The sequence below is a fragment of the Felis catus genome, chromosome B2, assembly GCF_018350175.1.
Source record: "Felis catus isolate Fca126 chromosome B2, F.catus_Fca126_mat1.0, whole genome shotgun sequence".
Classification (NCBI taxonomy): Eukaryota; Metazoa; Chordata; class Mammalia; order Carnivora; family Felidae; genus Felis; species Felis catus.
Window position 1 is genome coordinate 142,158,772 of NC_058372.1, and position 23,339 is coordinate 142,182,110.

A 23,339-nucleotide genomic window follows, 5' to 3' on the forward strand; every position below is an offset into this window, starting at 1 on the left:
CCTACTTAAAAAATTTTCACAGAAGCAGGAATTCTTAAATCTGAAGGTGATTTAAAAACTTGGCATGTAGTCAAACTAGAAAAAAGGGCTGAACCCTTTCAAAGAGAGGCTGCTATACTTAACTACATAGGGCTCCGGGAAGCAAGGATGCTGATCTTGTCCATTATTTAAAAAAAAAAAAAACAAAAAACCCACACTATACATATGTGAATAGTCACACAATCAGTAATGTTATTTCTTTGTGCATGATGGAAAATGGACAGATGCATAAAGTTTGCGTTCCTTGCAGGACATCCACTTAATAGGGCAGAAAACCTGTGAATTCTTTTTCTCTGAGTGAAAACGAGGCTCTCTCGTCTTTTCTCTGTAAGACCAACTGAAAAAAAACACTGAGGTCTGAGATCACCATCACAGACACCTGAATGACTATCTACATTGGTTCATAGCACAAGCAAATCTGTGCTTGCTAGTGGCTTTCAACTTAAGACGAAATGTGATGTCCACTCCCGGCTCACATTAAGTTAGGGCAGCGCACACAACCATCCCATTGCTGGGTAGGAAGGATTTCTCAAGTTAGGTGGGTCCAGACCGGACTGCTTGAATTATTTTCATTGTTGTCACAGGCTGTGAAGTAGCCCTGAAAGGCGAGGGCTGCGAGATGTGCGTGTGCACGCGCGTGAGGGCTGGTGTGTGCTCGTGTGAGTGCGTGCGCTTGTGAGCGCCGGTGTGTGCTCGTGTGCACGCGTGAGTGTGTTCGTGTGAGCGTGCAGGGGCTGTGGAGTTCGGGGTTTCGTGAGTGGGAGCAGGTGGCCGGCCGGGCGGGGGCAGAAGGCCAGGTGAGGGCGGCGGAACGGGGGGCGCCCAGCACAACCGGGGGCGGGCGTCAACCGCCGGGACGCGGGTTCCCCGCGCGCGAGGGCGCGAGGCCGGCCGGGGAGGCGCCCGCCAGCCGCGCCGGGTCACGTGGCGCGGTCACGTGGCGCGGAGCCGGGCCCAACGGCGGCGGCGGTGGCGGCGGCGGCGGCGGCTGAGGGAGGCGGAGACTCGGCCGAGACGCGGGGGGGAGGCGGCGGCGGCGGCGGCGGCGGTGGCGGCGGCGGCGGCGCGGGGCTGCTGGAGGCGGAGGCGGAGAGGCGCGGAGGAGCGCGGGGCCGCCGCCACGGGCGCTCGGAGGTGAGGCGGGAGCGGGGCCGCTGTCACGGGCGCCCGGGGCCGGGCGCTGCCGCCCTCCCTGGCGAGGAGGCGACGGGCCCCAGCGCCGCCGGGAGCGCCCTCCCGAGCCCGGCCGGGCGCCCGTCCCTCGAGGTGGGCGCCCGGCCCCCCGGCTCCGGCCAGGCCCCTGTGCGCGCGCGGGCGGGGGGCGCGTCGGGCGGCGCCGGGCGGGGAGGGCGGCAGCGCCCCGGCTCGGCGGGAGGGCCGGTGCTCGGGCGGGGGGCGGCGGGCGGGCCGCCTTGGGTGGGCTCTCCCGAGGGCGCGGTGGGAGAGGGTGGCGGACACCGGACTCCGGGCGGCGCTGGCTGCTGATTTAGCCTTTTGTTTCAGCGTACACGAAAATGGGGCGAAATAGAGCTTGGTGTGCGTGTGTGTGTGTAAATCAGGAGGCGTTTGGCTTGGAGCCATTTTTTTTTTTTTTTTCTTAATTGTGGAGACAGAAAATCCCTTAAAACGGTTTCCCCAGGGAGACGGGGCTGTGCTCCTCCTCTTCCTCCCCAGCGTCTGGATGGAGTGGATTTCCCTCCCTGCCTCTGCCCACCTTCTCGTCCTCCAGTCTGTCTCCCTCCCTGCTTCCCCCTTCCTTCCCGCCCCACCTCGGTGAAACCCCCCGAGCGAGCGGGGTGTCTGCAAAGCGGCCCGGTCACCTGTCGTGGCAGCTGCATGGAAATGCTGGCGCTTCTGCTGTCTGGTCTGTGCTGTTTCCTCTGGCAAATCACGGAGATTCCGCTCAGAATACCAACCCTTCCTCTTCTCCCTGCGCTTGAAAACAAAGTGCATGATGCTGGTTCTGAAGTTTGACCCGCTAGGGCAATTAGCAGAGAGAGAGGTGTCTACTTTTTCCTGTCACACCACTTCAAGGTTGGAAAGGTGAGAGCCACCTAGCTTTGTGGAAGAAATGAGGGTGACACAGTCCTACCGGGGATGGATGTGACTTACCTGCTAAATTGCTGTGGTGATCGGAAAGTCTTCTGACACTTGTCTTCTTGGGGACGATCAGCTTCCCTCGCAGGGATCGGTTTCCTGGATTTCTGTATTTGGGGGCTCTCTTCTTTGTATTTTCAGTCCAGCAGCGCCTTAAGGGTGCCCAGGAGGCAGGTTTTTGAAAAAGCCCAGAGAAAAATCATTTATTCCTAAGGTTTTCAAGAATGTAAAAATCTGTCTTTGTGGGGGTCCCTTTCTTTCTGCGTCTCTGTGTCTCAGGTTTCCATGTCTTCCTAGCTGGAGTTTTTTTAGTTCTTGCCCGCAGGGCCCCTGGGAATCGTGCTGTGGTTCTGGAGAGGGCTCGTCCCCAGGCCCCATAGCACCGGAGAGCTGGGGGTTGAGGTGGTGATGGATATGAAGTGACAGGGCACCTTGCACATAAGCCACCCTGCAATCCAGAGAGCAGCCGCCCAGACTCCTGGCTGGCTGCTGGGGCGTTTTGGAAGCTGATCTCAACATTTTGCAATGATAGCCACATGCAGACTGGCGTCCCCCTTATTTCTTGATAGTTTACCGTCCCAGAAATGAATAAATTGTGAGTAGCTAAATCTAGCGTTTAGTCCCTCAATTTGAAGAATAGTACTTAATTTGTATGAAGGAGTTATTTGAGGATGTGAATTTTCTTTAAGAATTTCAAGTACTCTCTTTTAGTAAGGGCTGTGAAAATAGCAGGATCTTCATGTGATGGGGGAAGTGGTTGACCTCTAGAGTCACAAGTATGTAGACCTGAGTTAGAGGAAGTCATATGGGGAAAATTTTTAACACAGTGGAGCTTTCAGACAGGGGTGTAAGAGCAGAAAGCCAGGATTGCTTCTTGTGCCTGAGAAATAATAATAACGTGTTTTCTACTGTACACTTTAAAACTGACTTCATTTAGAAGAGGTGCGTGTATCTTACGAACTTTCTGTTTTTCATATGGAGCCATAAGAGTGGCCGCTTGGGTATTCACATTGTTTCCCCGCCCAAATTCTGAATTGAAAAAAATTCTTTAATCCGTAAAAGGATACATGGTGCGTGAAATGTGTTTCAGCATCGATGCTGAGATCCAGGCTAATGGAAGAAGGGTAAAGAGACAGCAGCCTTCCTTGGGGTGGAATGTCAGCCCTCTCACGTGGCTGGTGTGCCAGACAGAACGTGAAGCCCAGGTTTTCTTTTTGGTTTTACAGCAGATTCACGGAGTATCCGGAATCAGGAATGTTTATTTATTGAGTGCCTACCATGTGTGTGGCTAAGCTAGGATATTGTTCTTCATCTGTTCCACTGCATTTACAGTATCAATTACAGTCTCCCTCCTGTTCTTTTCTGTGTGTGGAGAAAGATTGAAGATAGAGTGGCCCAGCTAATGCATGTGATTCATAAAAATTCATTAAAAAACTGAGTAAAACTTTTGTTATGAAATGCTCTGATTTAGGTATCGTATTGACTCCTTGTCAGGACTCTGTGAAAGTATTTTCAATAGTACCGTACTGAGACGGTTCATTTGCCGTTAGTGAGGCTGCTGAGACTGCAGGGAATATGTAATTAAAGTATAAAATTTCTTTTAATTTAGCTGGGATAATGTTAATTCAGTTACTGAATTTTAACATACTAAACATACTATTTCTTGTGTGGCAAAATACACATAAGAAACTTATCCTAATAGTTCACTGGCATTAGTACATGCATGCAGTTGTGCAGCCGGGACCACTGTCCGTCGTCAGAACTTTCCATCTTCCTACACTGAAACATTGTGCTTACTGAACAACAGCTTCCCATCCCTTCCCCCTCAACTGCTGGCAGTCTCCCTTCCACTTTCTCTCTGAGTTTGACTACATGAGGTCTCTTCTGTAAGTCCATTCATACCGTATTTGTCCTTTTGTGACTGGCTTATTTCACTTAGCATGTCTTCAGGGTTCGTCCATGTTGTAGCATGTGTCAGAACTTCCTTCCTTTTTAAGGCTGAATAATACATGTTCCAGTGTGTGTACCATGTACATATGTGTATATCACATTTTGTTTATAAACAAATTTTATACTGAATGTTAACAGTCATAGTAACCTCATGATGATGGGGAGCTATCCCTGGAGATTATAGATACTTGTGTTACAACAAGAAAATTACTTATTTAATGCATGGTACCTTTAAAAAAATAGGATCCATAGGAGATAAAACTAATATGTATGTTACCTCCTTGCTGGGTCCTGTCATTTGCTTTGCATGTGGATTGTGACATAGGGTGCCTCTTTCTGAAATTTGCAGGTGATGCAGATGATGTTCTTATTTCCTAGTTAATGTTATAATGGCGGTATATTTTGCTGTATGGAAGAATATATAGAGCTCACCCTGAGGTATGGATTGTATAGGAAGGATGGGGGAAAATGTGTATTTCCCTTTATTTACCACTTTCTAAAATCATGAATGATTTCCCTAGCATACTCCAACGGTGACAGATGAGGGCTTCCTTCTTTATCTCTTTTTTTTATAATCATTTTATTTTTTTAAATGTTTATTTTTGGGAGAGAGTGTGTGCGCACGTGTGTGGGAGGAGCAGAGAGAGAGAGGCAACAGAGGATCCGAAGCGGGCTCTACACTGACGGCACAGAGCCTGATATGGGGCTCAAACTCATGAACCACAGGATCATGACCTGAGCCAAAGTCAGATGCTCAACCGACTGAGCCACAACTCAGGCGTCTCTCTCTCTCTCTCTCTTTTTTTTCTTTTTTGAGTATCTTTATGAACATCTCTATTTAGCATTTATGATGTATTTCAGTTAGTTTCCTTTTGATGCTCACACTGCCCTGTCTTTTTGACTAAAGCTTAGTCAGGTTGGCTCCAAGTCCTTATGACATGCCTCTAATAATGTCTAGTAGCTTCTTTGCTTTCTGGTATGATGAGATGTTCCAGGCTCATCCTGTACCCTTCCTATTCCAGATTTGGAATCAGAATAGACCATTTTTTAAAGGGAGGGAATAAAAGGAAAAATAAATGACCAATAAGTGTATTAAAATACTTAATTTCATCAGTAATTAAAAAAATGAAATTAAAAGTATGATAAAATGCCATTTGTTGTGGGCTGAATGTGTCTCCCCTGAATTTGTATGTTGAGTCTCTAACCTACAGTATAGTGGTATTTGGAAATGGGGCCTTTGAGAAGTAATTAGGGTTAGGTGAGGTCATGAGGGTGGAGCTCTCATAGGATTAGTGTCCTTATAAGAAGAGACACCAGAGAGCTTGGTGACCCCTGTTCCAGTCATGCCCAAGAAGAGGTCATGTGAGCACATGGCCAGATGGCAACCGCCTACAAACCAAAGGAGAGGCCTCAGAATGAAACCTACCTTGCTGGCATTTTAATCTTGGACTTCCCAGCTTCCAGAACTGTGTGGGAAAAACTTCTGTTGTTTAAGTCAACCAGTCTGTGGAATTTTGTTCGGACAGTCTAAGCCAGCTAAGATGCCATTTTTTAATTAAAAAAAATTTTTTTTTTTTACTACTGTGCTTTTTTTTTTTTTTTTTTTTTTTTTTTTTTTTTTTTTTAAAGTAGGCTTCATACCCAGCACAGGGCTTGAACTCATGACCCTGAATCAAGACTTGAGCTGAGATCAAGAGTTGGATGCTTAATTGACTGAGCCATTTAGGTGCCCCATCACCAATTTTTAAATGTTTATTTATTTATTTTGAGAGAGAGAATCCCAAGCAGGCTCCATGTTGAGCCCGGTGCAGGGCTTGATCTCACAACTGAGGGATCATGACCTGATTGGGAATCAAGAGTCAGATGCTTAACCAACTAAGCCACCCGGGTGCCCCTGACACCATTTTAAGTTTGTTGTATTGGCAGTATTATTCAGACTCAATTTACACCTTACTGGATGTGAAACTATAGACTTACTGTATGTAAAGTATTATTATGATTACTTCTATAACTTCTACTGGTAGTCTTAATATTTGGGCATCTCTCAGTTTGAAATGGGAATAAGGTGGATAGTAATTTCCAGTGTTGGTGAAGATGAAGGGAAATGTGTACTTTCTGTTTTAGTAGAGATATAAATTGATGCATTCATTCTAAATGCTGTTATGTATCAAAATATAAAACTTGCATAGCCTTTAATCCAGAAAATCTATATTTAGGAATTTATCCTAAAGAAATATATAGTAGGAAAAGTTAGCAAAGATATATGTTAGTAATAAGGAACTATTTACTGTATATAATTATATAGTAAATAAGTAAGGAATTGATTAAATAGGTTGTACTTTCATTCCAGGCAGCCATTGAAAATAAAAGATCTGGATCTATATTATTTCCAGTCTGGAAAGATGCCTGTGATATAGTATTGATTCAAAGGCAGGTTACAGAACTGTAAGGCATAGCACTTATGTAAAATATAGGCATAGAAAATGCGGAACAGCAAGGCTTTGGATGCCAAGAACCACGCCTCTGAGCATCTAGGCTTTGGGAACCACCAAATGGATGGTCTCTTCTGGTCGCCAAGTCTCAAAGACTGCACCAACTGGTTTCATTCTCGGGTCTTAAGATGCAGTCTTCTTGGAGAGAGGGAATATGATTGGCCTAGTTAGGGTAATTTGCCACGTGTGGGGTGTTTTTAGTGTGTGTGTGTGTGATTGCTCTCAGTTGTTTCACAAAGACATTATGGAATACAGGAGGAGTCACAGTGAGAGTTGGGGTACTTTTAACTGAAGAAAGGAGAAGACATTCAAGGAAGATGGGAGATAAGTGCCAATTCGTATTTAGTTAAAATTAAGCTCTTTGCTTAGAAATATTGAATTAATTACATTTGCATAAATTGCTGCAAACTCTGATAAGCTTGTTCTTTTCCCTTTACCATCCCATTTTCACATAGTAAGACCTATACCAGCAGGTCAAGTCTATTTGGTTTCTTGCTTTCATAGAAAACAGTGGGTTGTAATTAAAATTTTGGGTTATTTGTGGATTTTAAAAGTTAAGCTATTTTTCCCTTGAAAATTTTTTTTAATGTTTATTTTTGAGAGAGAGAGAGAGAGAGAGAGAGAGAGAGAGAGAGAGAGAGTGTGAGTGGGGGAGGGGCAGAGAGAGATGGAGACACAGAATCTGAAGCAGGCTCTGAGCTGTCAGCACAGCGCCTGACGCAGGGTTCAAACTTACAAGCAGTGGTGAGATCATGACCTGCGCTGAAGTCGGATGCTTAACCGACTGAGCCACCCAGGTGCCCCTTCTTTAAATGTGACTAATTCAGAATCAGATATATTTCTCTGATGTCAATGAGTAGGAATAGAAGTCTTTGTACTCGTATGTGGTGTCAACAATACCCTCCCTTGAAAGAATTTTAAGATTAGAATTGAAAAGTAGTGTTTATGGACATCCTCCAATAGTAATGGTATAGTAGGTTGTAGAGTGTAGAGAATTATTCTCTAGGTGTGGAGAGGTGCTGTGCAGATAATATAGACTTATTTGAATGACTTTTTCACTGTTAATTATTTTTAATCAAAAGCACAGTTAGAGTCAATATGGATGTGAAAGAGCTCTGAGAAAGATAACACACACTACAGTTTAAGATACTAATTTCTCACTTAAAAGAAATTAAAGACTCAATTTAGACCTTAATGGATGTGAAAGGCTTTGGAAACGCATAATATAAGGTGTTACGTTGTTGCAGTTATTTCTGCTCTTGTTGGTAGTCTTTTAAATATATATATATATTTTTTTGATATTTATCTATTTTGGTGGGGGGTGGTGCGGGGAAGGGAGGGACAGAGAAAGACAGAGACGGAGAATCCCAAGCGGCTCTGTGCTGGCAGCACAGAGCCTGACTTGCGGCTTCATCTCACAAACTGTGAGATCATGACTTGAGCTGAAACCAAGAATTGGATGCTTAATCGACAGGCGTCCCTCTTTTTAGAGTCTTGATACGTAGATATCTCCTCCCAGCTTGGAATAGGCATGGTAGAGATACTGGGTTAAAGTTTTTGTTACATCAGCTTTCTCATGTTTAGTTAACACTAAGAAGTTGGCTTTTTAAATAATTTTTTAAAGATTTTATGTTAAGTAATCTCTACACCAAACACGGGGCTCGAACTTAACAACTCTGAGATCAAGAGTCAGTCACATGCTCTACCGACTCAGCCAGCAAGGTGCCCTGAAGTTGGCCTTTTTAATGAATAATCTTTTATGAGAGAAGTCTCCACCTTTACTTTTAAGTCTCAGATGTTGATCCAGCTAGTTACTGGTTGGAACACTGGGTTCTAAAGTCTCTTTTGTATCTACTTTCAAAAACTTTTTCAATGTTTTCAAATTCCACTTCAATGTTATAGACAGATGTCACTGAGTTCTTTCATCCTGCTGAACGTTTCCTTCACCAATTTTTTTACAAATGACAAAATGAAGAGAAGTTTAAACTTGAGGCAGTTATTCCTCATTTGTGTGTGTATAATTTTCAGTCTCTGGCAAGGGAAATCAGGTCTTGTGTAGAAGACCCGTTCAGTGCCGTGTTCGCTGTCCCCTATGTTCTTTTTCTTCATATTGGGCTGTTGCGAGTATATGTTACCTCCCTGGGGAAAACACATGGCATTGTTATTGATCATTGTGATAAAATAGTAGTATCAGAGGTCCTCTGTGAGCAACAGGCTGAGCTGTTAATACCGGGACAGTTTTCTTATTCCTGACAAGTTGACAAGCGGTGATGTTACCATATACTGAGAATATACAGGATTATCTTGGCACATAATCAGCTTCTTAAGCTTCAGACAACCAGCACATACCTGCTTAGCCACAAAACCGGATGGATAGTTCACCAACAATGATATCAAAACATGCAGCATAGGAAGTTAGGCTTATGCTGTGTATGAAAACCCTGGTCAACCAAAGCTGGCATTTTAGGCATTCATAATTTTGTGAATTATTAAATAATCAGAAAAATTTAACTGTGTATTGACATTTGTCAAATTTGAGAGGAAGGTCTTAAAAAAATGATAACCTGTTTTTAATTTAGAGAAGTAAGTTTAAGGAGGTTGAATCATGGGCATCGCCAAGGAGAATGAATGTTGTTAGGATTCAGGTCACTGAGGTTTTCCAGCCCTTACAAATAGTTTGAACCTTTTTCATTTTTGTTCATGTCATCTTTTCCCATGAAATGAGAAACCCAATCTTGGGTTTCCTACATTAGGAAGTTAACTTTTCTGGACTAATTTTCTGATATCTGAATAATAAATTCTGTAATATTTGAAATGCTTGGGTAAAGACACAACTCTTAGCAGAAGATAGCTCACAGTTTGCTTGTCTTATTCCTTTAGTAGTTTAAATACTGGAACAGAAGTGAGAAGGAAAGTGGCATGCATCTTGTTTTGTCCCCTTACCCAGCTTTGATTCTAAGGTACTTGGGAATAAATTCAGAGTAGGGTTGGGGTGCTGCCCACAATGTATCTGTGATAGCTTACTGGAGCTTCAGTTCCCAGCCTTTTTGGATTTATCGCATCCTATTTGTATTTGATTTTGCATCTCCCTCCTCCTCACCATTGTAATGGCTGTGACATCCAGGACTGTGTATTGTCAGTGGAGAGCAAAGTACTGATATGTGCAGCCCACAAATTGTCACCATAATTCAGTTTTATCTAATTACATCACCTTTAATTTTTAATCACTGCTATTAACAAGCCTACAATTTCATTGTTCTATGAAATAGGTTTATTTAGGTTTTTCATTAATTAAAGTTAATGTTTTGAAAAAAATTGTGATACAATATAGTGAATAGTATTTGTATCTTATGTGTATTTATGTGCGAGAAATGTGATACAGAAACATTAAGTACCATTGGAGGTCCTTCCTAGGCTAAAAATGCTTTCCTTTGCAGAGGTATATAAAGAAGCAATAATATTTATAAGGTGCTTTGAAATCAGCTCTCTATGAATTTAATGTATTACGTTTATTGTAAATAAGTAGAAACGTCTCAAAGTTGATCGTGTGGTTCAGAGATGGTGCATCGTTTTTAATTCTGAGAGCTTAGGGATGTCACATTCTGTGTGTTGCATGTAACTGTGGTCTCCTTGGCTAAACTAATGATCATAGAAATGCAACCTCTGTGGCTCTCCTTTGCCTGTGTTCATATGGTGAAGTTCTTTCTCTTTCACCTGACATGGAGAGATGGCAAGTGTTTGGTTTTGGGGAATCATTCTGTTTCTCTGGCGAATAGAAGACAGCCAAAACTTTTTGTGGAATCAGGGTAAGCACTATCATGTGGCAGATACCAATAATCTGTGGAGGTCAATTTAAACCAATTACTTTCAACCTTTTAATTTTAGTCTGTTAGTATCAAACCTTCTACTGGATTGTTAATTTCTAGCGAAATTGGTTTGAGTTGAACCTCCTTTGATGCTAACGAGTGGTAAAGTGGACCCAAGTGATATGTCTGGAGAAGGAGGCGTGCTGGGGAGTCTGGCCTTATTCACAAATTAGATCACAAATGAGCTTCTAGAAGTGAGGATTTGGTTTAAATCCTTTGTTTTCATTCTGTGTCCACCTGGCCTTAAGTGCTATTACCACATACTGATTTTGAGAAGTGGGCCATCTCAGAGCATAGGAAGCTCCATATAAGTAAGGCAATAGCGATCCCCAATATTGGGGAGAAGAGAGTTAATCAATTGGGATGCAAACTTTCAGCCACTGAATTTTTTTTTAATTTTTTAAATGTTTATCTTTTATTTTTTAAAATTTATATCCAAATTAGTTAGCATATAGTGAAACAATGATTTCAGGACTAGATTCTTTAATGCCCCTTACCCATTTAGCCCATCCACCCTCCCACAAGCCCTCCAGCAACCCTCAGTTTGTTCTCCATATTTATGAGTCTCTTCTGTTTTGTCCCCCTCCCTGTTTTCATATTATTTTTGTTTCCCTTCCCTCATATTCATCTGTTTTGTCTCTTAAAGTCCTGATATGAGTGAAGTCATATGATTTTTGTCTTTCTCTGACTAACTTCACTTAGCATAATACTCTCCAGTTCTATCCACGTAGCTGCAAATGGCAAGATTTCATTCTTTTTGATTGCCAAGTAATACTCCATTGTATATCAGCCACTGAATTTTTAGTCCAGTGGTTTTAATCATGGTCACACTCTTTTCTGTGTGAAAAATATTTTGTTTCTGGGCCTCTATATTGTTTTATATGTGGAACTTCAGTGTAGCATGAGATTTATAACTTTCTGCTACTTAATTTTTAATATGATAGTATGGCTAATATTCTTAATATTCTAACTGAGTATAAGTGATATATGTATGGGGACGTCTCGAAAGAAGTACAGTAGTCCTCCCTTACCGAAGTTTTGCTTTCTGCGGTTTTAGGTTTCAGTTACCCGCTGTCAACTGCAGTCTGGAAACAGGTGATCCTCCTTCTGATGTAGCATCAGAAGGTGTCTGGTAGCCTAAAGCTCCTTCACAGTGCTTGCGTCATTATCTTATCACATAGGCATTTTATCATCTCACATCATCACAAGAAGTAGGGTGAGTATAGTACAAGGTATTTTCAGAGAAAGGGAGAGACCACAGTCACATAACTTTTGTTACTGTATATTGTTGTAATTGTTCTGTTTTATTATTAGTTATTATTTATCTCATATTGTGCCTAATTTATAAATTAAGTTTTATCATAGGTAAGTATATAGGGAAAAACATAACATAAGTAGAGTTCAGTACTGTTTGCAGTTTCAGGCATGGGGTGGGGGTGCTGGAATGTATCCCTTGAGGATAAGAGGGAGGACTACTCTATATATTCTCTCTTTGAATATATATATTCTCTACATATTTTCTCAGTCCCCTTCTAAATTTTTTAAAAAAATTTTAAAATTAGAGAGGGAGAGGGGAGAGGGGCAGAGGGAGGGAGGGAGGGAGGGAGGGAGAGAGAGAGAGAGAGAGAGAGAGAGAGAGAGAGAGAGAGAGAGAGAGAGAGAGAGAATCTTAAGCAGGCTCCACGTTCAGTGCTGAGCCTGACATGGGACTCCATCTCATAACCCTGGGATCATGACCTGAGCTGAAATCAAGAGTCTGACGCTCAGCTGACTGAGCCACCCAGGTGCCCCTACTTCTAAATTTAAAAACAGAAAAAACAAGAGTCGGTAAATTACTAAGATAGATTGGTTTGAATATAAACTTCTGAGTTAGATGTAACTGTATGTTGTTTAAAAAGATGCTTTTTCTTTGACTCTATCTCTAGAAATGCAAGTAAGTGGGGCTCTGAGTGGGAGATGCCTGTTTACCTGTGGCACAGGCTTTCTGCTTTCTTTTGGCTACCGCCTGATTGGCTGGTACAGAAGTTTTGAGTCTGGTTTGCCAGGCAGGGCCTTTGTTTTTGCTCAGGGCTCTCACTTCTGGTTGTGGTTTGACCTATTTTCACTGTTGTGGGCACCAAGTAGCTAAGCTTGACATACTCAGAACATAAAGAGGAAAAGAGTTTTGGATTCTAGAAGGAGACTTTGGTTAGGAGTGGTCAAACGAATTAAACAGAAGTTAGCTGCCTCTTGGAACGCTGAATTGAAGCTTTGCTTTCTCTAGCAGAACTCCCAGGCTAGGGGGAATTGGAGCTAATGCTTAGAACGGGAAGAAACATGTGGTTTATAGAGCCTCTGAGTTTGGGTATGCTATAGATCTGAAATGTGTGAAAGCAGTTGTAGCAGATAGAGCATCTAGTCTTTTTTTTCTTTAAATAAAAAGTTTACTATATTATGGATACTAACCCCCCTTTTTGCTGTATAAATATTTTCTCAGTTTGTTGGTTGCCTTTCAACTGTAAGTCTGTTCATGACACATTTTGATGTATAAAAGTATATGTTTTCTATGTATTCAAGTCTACCAGTCTTTTTTCCGTGTTTTGACTTTGATGCTTTGCTTAGAAAGTTTTCCTTGGAGTATTTTTTTTCTTTCTCTCTTGCTTTTAAGCAGACAAGTATTATTAACTTTTTAAAATAAGTTTTTTATTTTGGAATAATTTTGGATTTACAGAAAAGGTACAAAGATAGTATAAGGAGTTCCTGTATGCCCTTCACCCAGCTTCCTCTACTGTTAACAGCCTATGTAACTACAGAACATTGGCAAAACTAAGACAGTGGTGCATCATTATTTAGTTTTTTTAAGTTTATTTATTTTGGGAGGAGGGGTGCAGAGAGAGAGAGAAGAGAACCCCAAGCAGGCTCTGCACTGACCCTGATGCGGGGCTTGATCTCACAACTGTGAAATCATGACCTGAGTAAAAACCAAGAGTTGGGACACTTAACCAACTGAGCCACCCAGGCACTGAGACACTGGTGAATGATTATTAACTAAGCTCTTGACTTCATTTAGATCTCACCAGAGTTTTCACTAATGTCCTCCCAGGGCGCTACGTTGCATTAAATGGGGTGGGTGTTAAAGAGGCTATAAACGGCAACATGCTCTGTAGAATAGCTGTGCTTACGGCACATTTGTGGAGAATGTTTATAGCCCGTTCTCACATGCAGGGGATTTAGAGGGAGCATATGCTTCTTCTTCTTCTTCTTCTTCTTTTTTTTTTTAATGTTTATTTTTTGAGAGAGAGAGAGAGAGAGAGAGCATGAGTGGGGGAAGGGTAGAGAGAGAGGGAGACACAGAATCTGAAGCAGGCTTCAGGCTCTGAGCTGTCAGCATGGAGCCTGATGTGGGGCTCAAACTCACAGACCGCGAGATGACCTGAGCTGAAGTCGGACGCTTAACCGACTGAGCCACCCAGGCGCCCCTAGATGGATCATGTTCTTGGTTACTGGTCTGGTCTTATCAGACACATGTGCCCCCAGGGAGCATAGATCCTGGCAGTGGCACTGTTGTGCTTATGTGACAGACACCCAAGGAACTTGGGCCTAGAGATGCCTCTCAAATTGTCCACACTGCCTGTGCTGCTTCCATTTTCCATTCCTAAGGTATCTTTGTTCTCATGCTGTTACTCATTTTGCTTCTGCCTGGACCAGAGTGGGAAATCATGATATGTTGTTGATTTTTAACTCTAGGAGAGAAAGGCACCCCCACTGTGAGCAAGTTTTTATGCTCTATACATCAAGGTAAACCCAGCATATCACTACTTTCACCCTTCAGAATCTTGGTGCTAGGCATGACCAGTCTTCTGACTTTATTGCCAAATGAGGTGTGGTACCCGAGGAGAAAAATGTGGATGGCACAGACAAGTGCCTGTCTTACTCTTCAATATCTATGGCTTCCTTGCCCCTCTCTACCCTAGCCCAAAATGGAGACAGATGAACAGAAGTAAGAGTTGGAGAGGGCAGGCAGGGAATTAGGTAAAACAGAAGCCATGTTGGGTGGCTTCATGCCTACATTGCCTGGTAGAAATAACATTGGCAGGAAGGCCTTAGATGCCTTTGTACTTAACTATCTACAAACTTCTCAACTTAAATACGTTGATGTGAATTGGGCTGAGCTTTCTCACAGGTAACAAGTAGCTTCTTCTTGTGCATTGGAATCAGCCTTCCTTCTAAGTAAAAATGCTAAAATTTTCTTAACCTTTTCTGACTTGGAAAACACACCCTTTCTGTCTAGAAAGCAGTCAGAACATGATGGCTGTGCCGGCCTGAGGAGGAGAGATCAGTGAAGGAGCAGAAGGAGGACACTGGTTTTGGTTTTCTGTAGTTTTGCTACATTCCATCCCAGCTGTTAGAATCAGTCAGTCATACTGGAAAGCCTCCAGCGTAGCCAGAAGTAAATCAATTGGAGTATAATTAAAAAAAATTTTTTTTAATGTTGTATTTATTTTTGAGAGAGACACAGTGAGAGTGGGGGAGGGGTAGAGAAAGAGGGAGACCTAGAATCTAAAGCAGGCTTCAGACTCTGAGCTGTCAGGTCAGAGCCTGATGCAGGGCTCAAACTCACAACTGTGAGATCATGTCCCGACATGAAGTCAGATGCTTAACCAACTGAGCTATCCAGGTGCCCCAATTGGAATATAATTTTTAAAGCATATGTCCTTTAGTGGATTGTACTGCTTCCATTTGGCTAGATAGGAGTCAGCCTTTTTTTTTTTTTCCTGCAATTTTTCTCAGTGACTTGTGATTTTTTTCATTGAAGTAATAATAATTGCTTACATAAGCATAACACTTAATTTACAAAGCATTTTTCCACATATGCCTACATTTTATTTGGTCTTTGCAGCAACCTTATACATTATGGCAAGCACGTATTTTCTTATTTTATGAGAAAATCAAGGCCAAAGGATTTGACTGTTGTCACATAACTGCTAACCAGAGGTCTTGGGACTTGAATCTGCACCAGCCCACCAGTCTTTCTTTTATCCCTTTGCTCACCCTGTGGCCTCCCCTCCAAGCTGGTCCTGCCAGTTTTTGTTTTTGTTTTTGGTTTATTTATTTACTTTGAGAGAGAGAGAGTGTGTGCACAGGGGAGGGGGCAGAGATGGAGTGAGAGAATCCTAAGCAGGCTCTGCGCTGACAGTTCGACATGGGGCTCAAACCCAAGAATGGTGAGATGATGACCTGAGCCGAAATCGAGAGTCGGACGCTTAACCGACTGGGCTACCCAGGCACCCCATGAGTGGTTCTGCCAGTTTTATAGATGCACTGCAGGTGAGGCTGGTGGAGGTTTTCTGTTGGCAGTCTTGTCTAATGTTGGTGACCAGAGCACATATTCCAGATTGATAATTAGCAGACCTGTTGAGTTCATGGTCTAACATCTTTCCTTCCCTTCTTCCTTTGTAATGAGATTGGGTTTTGTTTAGACCTCTTCTTTGTCCTCATTTGACTGCAGAGAAAGTGATCCATCCTTAGCACAGGGGTAAATCCTGATGTGTTGCAGCCACTCCTGTTGGGTCCATTCTCTGGAGGTGATTGCTGCAGGGGTAAGCGAGAAACCTGGTCCTGGCCCGTGAGATGTGACGGTGGTCTGCCAGGAGGTTCTGGAAAACTTCTCAACCTTAAAATGACCACACTAGATAGTCCTTTTCTTCTGAAAATTGTTGTGTCAGGATGTGGTGCCTACAATTGTTCTAGTCACTTTGCTACAGTCTGAACATGAAGCCAGTGCACGGGAGACGACAGAGCCAAGAAAAACAGAGAAAACTACTCAGAGACTAGCACTCATCCTGCCTTTGGAGTTATGCAAAATAAGTTTCCTTATTGATTAAGGCAATTTGAGTTGAGGTTATTGGTTACTTACACCTAAAGACGTGCTAATCTATGTAGTAGCTACCAGATCAGGGGATTGATTGATTGATTCATTCATTCATACCATGAAGGAGAAGTACAAGGTATAAAGGTAGAATTTGATCTAATCAGCACATCAGAGATGGCTTCCTTGAGGAAATGCAGAGGCATTGCTGAGAGAGATTCCTTTTCCTGTTGGGCTTTGTATCCCATGTTTAAAGATTTTGGTTTCTATTGCAAAAGAAGAGCGATTGAAGGATTTAAATATGGCAGGAGGGCAGTGAGCTATAGTTAAGCTGCCCCTGCTAAAGAAAATCGTGGCTTAACGTATCAAAGAGTCAGTTTTTGATTTGAGCAGGCAAGGAGTAGTCAGTGGTAAAGGCCCTGGCAATTAGCAAGTACATCCAGGAAACACAGCATCTCTGGTTGGAATCTGATGAAGTAAATAATCCAGATTCTTCCTCCTTGCCAGTATACACACACACGCACACATGCACATGCACACACGCTGCTTCATGTTTTTTAATTTAGGCATAATTTGTGAATGAATGTCTGTCATTCTCTTAGGGTTTGAGTCATTTAAGGTAAAAAAATTGCAGCTGAGAAATCTGTGTTGGGGTTACAAAAACAGGATAGATACTTGCATTGTCAATAAAATTTTAAGGATACATTAATATATCTGAAATTGAACTTTTAGCATCTCCAAAGGTTTTTCTCCAGGTTCGATATAATAAGATCTGTTCTGATTCTCATACATATGGATATGTTCGCAAAACTGGATTACGTCCCAGTGCAGGCAGGCGGGGAAGCTGCCTGAACCGTAGAGTGGAAGTGCGATGGAGGCTGCGGTGTTCCTGTAATTATATTAGGATGTGATGTAGTCCCTCCCTATGCTTATTAATTAGTGGAGTTGTAATGAGACTTCCCCCCCATGCTTTTAAGGATGCTGATCAGTGGGCATCCGGGCAGGATTTTAGTTGTGTTTGGGAGCCTTCTGTGTACAAGTGGGAGGGATCCATGTTTCAGGTAGTGGCAGGTGAGCCTCCCGCCAAGTTGGCATAATGGGAACAGGACTCTTCTGGGTTGCCATCTGTTTGTGGCTGATAGGAAACCAGCAGTGACTTCTGAGGAGTTTATGTTGAAATACTTAGGAATTAGTAATGTTAAGACCACGCTGATCAGGTATAAGGAGGTGGGGGAACATAAGACTGTGTAGAGTGATTTTTCATTATTACTAATTTCAGGAGATGGCTGCTTGGGTTCAACAGCCCCCACCCCCATGCCCTGAAAAACCACAGCTCTTTTTGCCTCCCTGCCCAGATTGACCATCAAGTCTGTCTCAGTTCTGTGCTGACTTGCCCATGGCAAGGAAACACATTACTTTCATACATGACTATCCCATGTAACACTGTACATGGTGTTTGCCACTGAGGGGTTCAGTCTGTTTCTGTAACTCTTTAAATGTGTCATTTTTTTTGTTTTTGTTTTAAATTGTGGTAACAAAATTTATCGTTTTAATCATTTATAAGTATATAGTTCAGTGGCATTAGGCATATTCATACTGTTGTGTGACCACCATGATGTTTTCACTAAGTACTTAAAAAATAGTGAATGCTGCTTTTCCCTGTATCAAATACATATAAAAAATTATCAGCATGCTTGCTATTTCTAATGTGCTATATCTCTGGATTTTAAACTGGAATATACTTCCTTTCCGTCTGGGAGCTGGCAAAGTAGAATCGAGGTGCTCTGCCCCCATTTCTCTGGGTTTGGTTTGCTGCTCTTGCCCTGGGAGGCTCTACTTCCAGGCAGAGTGGTTTTCGGTGGTATTCTGAGAGCTGCTCCGTGTCTCCTGATTTATACTTAAAGCAGGGGTGTAGAATAGAGAACAGCTCACTTCTGTAACGTAGCATTACTTGCTGTGTTAACTAGAGGAGCTGAACTGTGGCGGCCCTGGTGAGGATGTGTGTGTTTGGAGTTATCCTGTGTAACTCCTGCCAGAGAAGCAAGGTCTGGGGTGGCACCTGTTGCCTTCTGGCTACGGACCCTGCTGGGTTCAGTCTACTACCTGTAGGTTTCTTTCTTTCTTTCTTTCTTTCTTTCTTTCTTTCTTTCTTTCTTTCTTTCTTTCTTTCTTTCTTTCTTTCTTTCTTTCTTATGTTCATTTATTTTTGAGAGAAAAAGAGCGTGAGCACGAGCAGAGAGAGAGGGGGACAGAAACTGAAGCCGACTTTGTGCTGTCCACGGGGCTTGAACTCATGAACCGTGAGATTGTGACCTGAACTGAAGTCAGACGCTTAACCAACTGAGCCACCCAGTCACCCCCACCTGTAGGTTTCTGTCTTGCCTTTTTCAAAACAGTCAATAGAAGGGATTGTGGAGCCCTCTATTACTTAGAGGTTTTTGGGTTATAAGTAAAAAAGACCTAACTGAACTTGCACGAAGAAGGGAAGTTTGTGGAAGTTTTCTGAGCTGTGTACTTCAATATTGGCCAGGGATACAGCTGGGTCTCGGATGCGACCCAGAGACTGGGACACTCCCTGAATGTCCTGTTAGCTCTTTCCTTCTCTCTGGCCCCCTCTCTTAGCTTCCCTCAATGCTTCTAGTTCTTCTCTTCTGTCACAGACCAGCATCCTCTATTCCTCAGTCCCTGTGGCAGACATGGCCACCAACACTCGTGTTTTCCATATTAAAACAAGTGTCTAGAGAGAGTGTTTTCTGTGTGTTCCAGAATTTTCTGGGAAGAACTGAGTGATCATACTCACTCATGGTGACACTCATGGCAAACTGTGGGAGGATATGGAGTAGTTGAAGAGGTCATTGAGGTTCAGTGGAAAGGATTTCCTTGCTATAATTTGCAAAAAGTGTCAGGGATACCCTGTAATTGTTAGCAATTATGAAAGGACCCAGACTGTGAAACCACATAGACTTTGGATTAAAATTTAAAGGAAAACTAAACAGTAAAGTCAACTAAAACAAAACAAGACACTACCATCAAAAAGGTGCTACCGTTACCAACAAAAAAAATCCTGTAAGTTGAGGAGATGAACCTGTTAAACAGATTCTGAAATTGCTTTTTCTAAAATTAAATGTCTTTTTTAGTAAAACGGATTATAACCTGTTTTCATATCAGGATTGTTTGAACTCTGAGAAATTGTGGTCAAAGTTTAAGCAGGGTAGCTTGATGTGGAAGGTATTCCTGAAAACTTGAATATAAAGAAAATATTTTAAATTAAAATTTAAAGGCACAGGAAGAGCTTGCTATCAGAAAAAATCCTTGTGTAATTTTTTTTCTAAAATCCGCTTTTAACTTTTCATCACATTCACTTAAATGAGAATGTATCAGAGTGATGTATGGAAGTGTTGAATCACTACATTGTTCACCTGAAACTAATATAACACTATATGTTAATGACACTGGAATAAAATAAAATAAATTTAAAAAAGGATGTATCAGTGGATTGTCCATCCTTGCTGCTAATTATCCCATGGGGGCCGCCAGGTCATTGGCAGATCATGCATTCCACTGATTTCCGAGGTTATGAAAAATAGCTGTTCCTATTTTTAGTTGTTTGGTTACACACACAGATCCCCTGTATGAATTTGAGAGCCCTCTATGAATTTATTGGGATTGAATATTTTGTGTGGGTTGTGAACCTATATGCAGTAATCCAAGGAGATTTGACAGTGTCACTTAGTGATTGCAAGGTGAAGAAAAGAGTGGTCTCATAATTCTGGGAATTAGTGCCATTTGAGAATTTAGGAATTTATAAATGTGTTAGTTTGTTATCTTCCCAAATGTATGTGATCTACTTTATTTGTACATCAGTTGTAAAAGAGGTTTTTTTTTTTTTTTTTTTTTGCCCATTTGACTTAGAGTATATTTAAAATTTAAACTCAGTTTTCCTTTTCAGAACATGTAGGTTGTATGAAGTATACTGTATTACTGGGGTTTGGACAAGGGGAAGGGCATGATTAGCACCTGAGTAAACATGGCTGCAATGGAAGACACCCTCTGGACGGCTGCTCTAGCATGCTCCTTACTCTGGGAAATTTCCTGCCTTCAACAGGCTAGGAAACATTTGTTACTGCTTTACATGATTTAAAAGCCAGGTGGTATTCTAAAATAGTGCTGGAAGAGCCCTGCTGTTGAATGAAAATTGGGAGTGTTGCATGTAGGTCGTGCGAAGCCCTGTATCCCATCTGACCTTTTCTTCTTCTGTGGGCTTCTTTTCACAAACCATGGGGGATGCCCCTGAAATGTCAGATCTTAAATAGAAAGCCTTGAGCTGTACCTCTCTCATCAAAAATGTAGAGCTCTGAGGGCTGGGGAGACTCAGTGCCTTCAAAATGACAAGTAAGAAGTAATAATGTAAAAGCAGAAAAGCATATATGAAAGGTCTAATTTCATGTGATACCATATGGCAACAGGGAAAAAGATCAAGTTAATATTGTGAGTTTGACAAGGTATCACCTTTTAGTTTATAAAGCATGTTACGTTCTCCAGAGCATTTTTATGAACATCACTTTTGATTTTTATTTGTTGGTAAAGCGTGGAGCGAATAGTCTGCACATTTACATACGGATGAGCAGCCGAGGTTGGAGAAGCTGCGTGCTGCTCGAGGCCTCCCTGCCACTAACCGGCAGAGCCAACCAGATTCTGTCTTCTGATTCCTGGTCCCATTCGTTCCTGTTTCACTTCCTTGCCTGTCCAGCTTATGAGAAATTTTATTTGATGAGAACTTAATTTACTTACTTAGACCCTGGACTTCTTCCACAAAAGAGTTGAGGTAGCTTGGGGCGTCTGGGTGGCTCAGTTGGTTAAGCATCTGAGTCTTGGTTTTGGCTCAGGTCATGACTTATGGTTTGTGAGTTTGAGCCCCATGTCAGGCTCTGCGCTGACAATGCAGAGCCTCCTTGGGATTCTCTTTCTCCCTCTCTCTGAGCCTCTCCCCTGCTTGTTTGTATACTCTCTCTCTCTCTCAATATCATAAAGAAACTTTAAAGAAAAAGAAGAGTTGAGGTGGGTTAAAAGTAATGACTAAGAAGGAAATTTTGGCTCAAGTAAGGCAAATACTGGCTTTATTTAATTTTTTTTAAATGTTTATTTTTGAGAGAGACAGTGTGAACGGGGAGGGGCATAGAAAGAGGGAGACACAGAATCTGAAGCAGGCTCCAGGCTCTAAGCTGTCAGCACAGAGCCCGATGTGGGGCTCGAACTCACGAACCGTGAGATCATGACCTGAGCCGAAGTCAGATGCCCAGCTGACTGAGCCACCCAGGTGCCCCTCTCCTGGCTTTCTTCTTAAACTTTAAAATGAGAGTAAGAGGGAAACTGTTTATTTAATGAAAATTAACTTTTCTCTGTGCACCCAGAGCTACCTACCAGTTCTTAGGTCATTACTCAGCCCCCAAATATTAAGTATTTTTATAAAACCTTTTTTTTCCCCCCAAATTTAGGATTGGATGAATTGAAAAAGAAGTAACAGACAAGGGAGCTTTGTGGTTGCAGACCCCATGGATTTGCTCTCTTGGTATTATATCTAGTGTGCGAGTTTTTTATGTTTTTATAAGTTTACAAAAATAACAGCTAAATACCACAGTATATTTGTAAAATGGAGGAAAATCGCCCAGTCTCCACCATTATTACGACTCTTTACCAGAGCTTTCTTTTGAAACCTTTTGTCATATACATTTTTTCATAGTTTTAATCAAACCCATGAGTACCTTTGTATGCTTTTTAAAATTTAACATAGCATAAATGTTTTTAATGTTTCTATATGCTTTTCATAATTATGCTTTTTTATTGTGGGAAAAGGTATATAACATGAAATTTACCATTTTAACTATTTTTTCATTTTTTATTTTTTAAATGTTTATTTTGAGAGAGAGAGAGAGAGAGAGAGAGAGAGAGAGAGAGAGAGAGAGAGAGATTGAGAGATTGAGTGGAGGAGGGGCCAAGAGAGAAAGAGTGAGAATCCCAAGCAGGCTCCACCTGGAGCCCAATGCAGGGCTTGAACTCACAAGCCATGAGATCATGACCTGAGCCAAAATCAAGAGTTGGTCTTTTAACCAGCTGAGCCACCTAGACGCCCCACCATTTTAACTATTTTTAAAGTGTACACTTCAGTGGCATTAAGGACATTCACATTGTTTTGCAACCGCCATCACCATCACCATCACCACCACCACCATCACCACCATCACCACCATCACCATCATCACCATTACCACCATCACCATCATCACCATCATCACCATCATCACCATCTCCCAGAACTTTTTTGTCTTCCAGAGCTGAAGCTCTACCCACTAAACAAGAATTCCCAATCCTGGGGCACCTGAGTGGCTCAGTCGGTAAAGCATCCGACTTCGGCTCAGGTCATGATCTCACTGTTCGTGAGTTCGAGGCCTACATCAGGTTTTGTGCTGACAGCACGGAGCATGGAGCCTGCTTTGGATTCTGTGTCTCTCTCTCTCTCTCTGCCCCTCTCCCACTCACACACATTCTCTCTCTTTCTCTTTCTCTCTTAAAAATAAACAAACATGAATAAAAATTCCCCATCCCTCCTAATCTGGCTTCTGGCAGCCACCCTTTCACTTGCTGCCTCTGTAAGTTTGACTACTCTAGATACCTCATATAAATGAAATTAACACATTATATGTCTTTTTTTTGTGAGTGGCTTATTTCATTTGGTATGTCTTCAAGGTTCATCCACATAGCATGTATCAGAATTATTTTCCTTTTTAAGGCTGAATAATATTCCCTTGTGTGTATATACCACTCTTTGTTTATTTGTCCATCTGTTAATGAACACTTTGGTAATTACACTTTTTGAAGAATGTAATATTCCACCAAGTATATAAATTATACTTCAGTGCTTGACTTTTATAAGGTATTTGGATTGCTTCTAATTTGGGGCTACTTTAAAATAAAATAAATAGGTGATAAATATCATCCTACTTTTTGATCCTTGTGAGTTGTTTCTTTTGAATGGATTATGCAGACACT

At 42.0% G+C, this 23,339-nt stretch overlaps 1 protein-coding gene across 1 annotated transcript in view; it reads left to right on the forward strand.

Annotated features, from left to right (window-relative positions):
* Nucleotides 1-1,068: 1,068 nt before the first annotated feature.
* The window catches only part of TULP4 (TUB like protein 4), a 242,158-nt gene continuing 219,887 nt past the window's right edge, over nucleotides 1,069-23,339 (forward strand). Inside the window, exon 1 of the mRNA XM_023254539.2 lies at nucleotides 1,069-1,173. The gene's annotated coding sequence lies outside the window, so the exon portion shown is untranslated. The remainder of the gene's footprint in view (nucleotides 1,174-23,339) is intronic.